Source organism: Primulina huaijiensis, chromosome 11, assembly GCF_012295235.1.
Source record: "Primulina huaijiensis isolate GDHJ02 chromosome 11, ASM1229523v2, whole genome shotgun sequence".
NCBI lineage: Eukaryota > Viridiplantae > Streptophyta > Magnoliopsida > Lamiales > Gesneriaceae > Primulina > Primulina huaijiensis.
In genome coordinates, this window is record NC_133316.1 from 9,057,327 (window position 1) to 9,059,926 (window position 2,600).

The window sequence follows — 2,600 nt, forward strand, 5'->3', positions numbered from 1 at the left end:
TACTTATTCGAGTATCTGAAAATAATTTAAACATGTATGATAATTCAAATAATCAAGATAATGATAATAATAATAACAATAATAATAATAATAATCCAAAACATGATCAATTAAGAACACCTAGGCACCATATGAACCATATTAGAACTAGTGCCCCATCTTGTTTAGTTTTTCCTCTTGATGCATCTAATTTCAACTTTAAACCTCAAATTATTCAACTTTTACCAAATTTTCATGGCTTAGATTCTTAAAATCCATATTTACATCTAAGAGAATTTGAGAAAGTTTGTAACACTTATAATGATCAAAATTGTAGCATGGATATAGTTCGATTAAAACTTTTCTCTTTTTCTTTAAAAGATAAAGCTAAAACATGGCTACAAAATTTGAGATCAAGTTCAATAAGATCATGGGAAGAAATGCAACAACAATTCTCAAAAAGTTTTTTCCTTCCCATAGAACAAACTCTTTTAAAAGACAAATTACTACTTTTTCTCAAAAACAAGGAGAAACATTTTATCAATGTTGGGATAGATATAAAGAATTACTTAATACATGCCCACATCATGGTTTTGAAACATGGAGAATAGTTTCTCACTTTTATGAAGGTCTAATACCTAAAGATAGGCAAATGATAGAATTCATGTGTAATGGAACTTTTGAAGATAAAAACCCAAATGAAGCTATGGAGTATTTGGACTCATTAGCAAAAAATGCTCAAAATTGGGATAATATAGGAACAATAGAACCACCAAAAACTAAAATCAATAATTCAACAACTTAAAGATGATATAGATATTCAAGCTAAACTTGCATCTTTAGCAAGAAAAATTGAGTCATCAAAAATGAAAAAGAGTGGTTAATTAAAAAGTATTCAAGAAATTGTTTGTCATATATGTGATACACATGTTCATGCTACAAAAGATTGTCAAACATTACCTTCATTTAAAGAATGTCTCCATGAACAAGCAAATTATGTTAACAATTATAAAAAAACCAATACTAGATCCTTTTTCAACATCATATAATCCTGGATGGAAAAATCATCCTAATTTTAGTTAAAGGAATGATAATAATGCACAACCCTCACAACAATATTTTCAAAATAACCAAAATTATCAAGGTTATATTCCTTATGTTACACCTCCAAGAAAAAACTTTGAAGATGTAATTCATGCATTTATCCAAAAGCAAGAATCTATCAATATTCAAAACAGTCAATGTATGAGTGATTTGAAAGAAACTCTTGCAAAATTTGCATCTGCACTTAATATTCATGACAAAGGAAAATTTCCATCTCAACCTCAACCTCAACCTAATCCTAAAAATCAAAATCAAGAATTAAAAAATGAAAAGATTGATCAAATAAAATCTGTTATTACCCTTAGAAGTGGTAAAATAGTTGAATATAATAATGAAAATAAGGATCATTTAAAATCAAAGAGTAAGGATGATAATCCTAATACTTTTGAGAATGATGATATCTTAAATTCTAAAAATAATATGTTGAATGATAAATCATCTGAAATAGTAAATGAATCAAATAAACCTCAACCATTTTCTCATGCATTAACAAATCATAAAAAAACAAAAAAATGATTCTGATATTTATGAAGTTTTTAAACAAGTAAAGATAAATATTCCATTATTAGATGCTATTAAACAAGTATCTTCATATGAAAAATTTTTAAAAGACTTATGTACTGTGAAGAGAAATTGCATGTGAAGAAGAAAGCATTCTTGGCAGAACAAGTAAGTTATATTCTTCAAAATAAATCTAGTTTAAAATATAAAGATCATGGTTGTCAAACAATTTCATGTATTATTGGAGAAAATAAAATTAAAAAAGCTTTGTTAGATTTGGGAGCAAGTGTAAATTTACTTCCTTATTCAGATTATGAAAAACTTAATTTAGGAGAATTAAAACCCACTTCTGTTACTCTATTACTGGCGGATAGGTCAATCAAAATACCTAGACGTATTGTAGAAGATGTGTTGGTTCAAGTTGATAAATTCATATATCCTTTAGATTTTATTGTTTTGGATACACAACCAATAGAAGTACATAATGAAATTCCAGTAATATTGGGACGACCATTTCTAGCAACTTCAAATGCTTTAATTAATTGTCGAAATGGAATAATGAAATTGTCTTTTGAAAATATGACTCTAGAACTTAATGTATTCAATTTATGTAAACAACCAAGTATTAATGAAAATGAATATGATAATGAAATTGAAACAATTGTGGAAGAAAATATACAAGAAGAAAACTTAAATCAACAATCTGAAGTTTTTCAATAGAAATTTTTGAGTCTGAAAATAATTTTAAAGAAGATGATAATAAAAAAATTGAATTAAAAGTTTTACCATTCGAATTGAAATATGTATTTCTTGGTGAAAATAAAACATTTCCTGTTGTAATTTCTTCCACTCTTCTACCAAATCAAGAAGAATATTTAATTAAATTACTTAAAAAAATATAAAAATGCAATTGGATGGACTTTGAAAGATATAAAAGGTATAAATCCTTTAATTTGCACACATAAAATTCATTTGGAAGAAAATGCTAAAACATATCAACAACCACAAAGAAGGTT

At 26.2% G+C, this 2,600-nt stretch overlaps 1 non-coding gene across 1 annotated transcript; it reads right to left on the bottom strand.

The window, feature by feature from the left end:
• Positions 1–462: 462 nt before the first annotated feature.
• LOC140989078 (small nucleolar RNA R71) lies at positions 463–573 on the bottom strand. Its single transcript, XR_012177424.1, has one exon. It is a non-coding gene; the product is annotated as a small nucleolar RNA R71 (small nucleolar RNA).
• Positions 574–2,600: the final 2,027 nt, after the last annotated feature.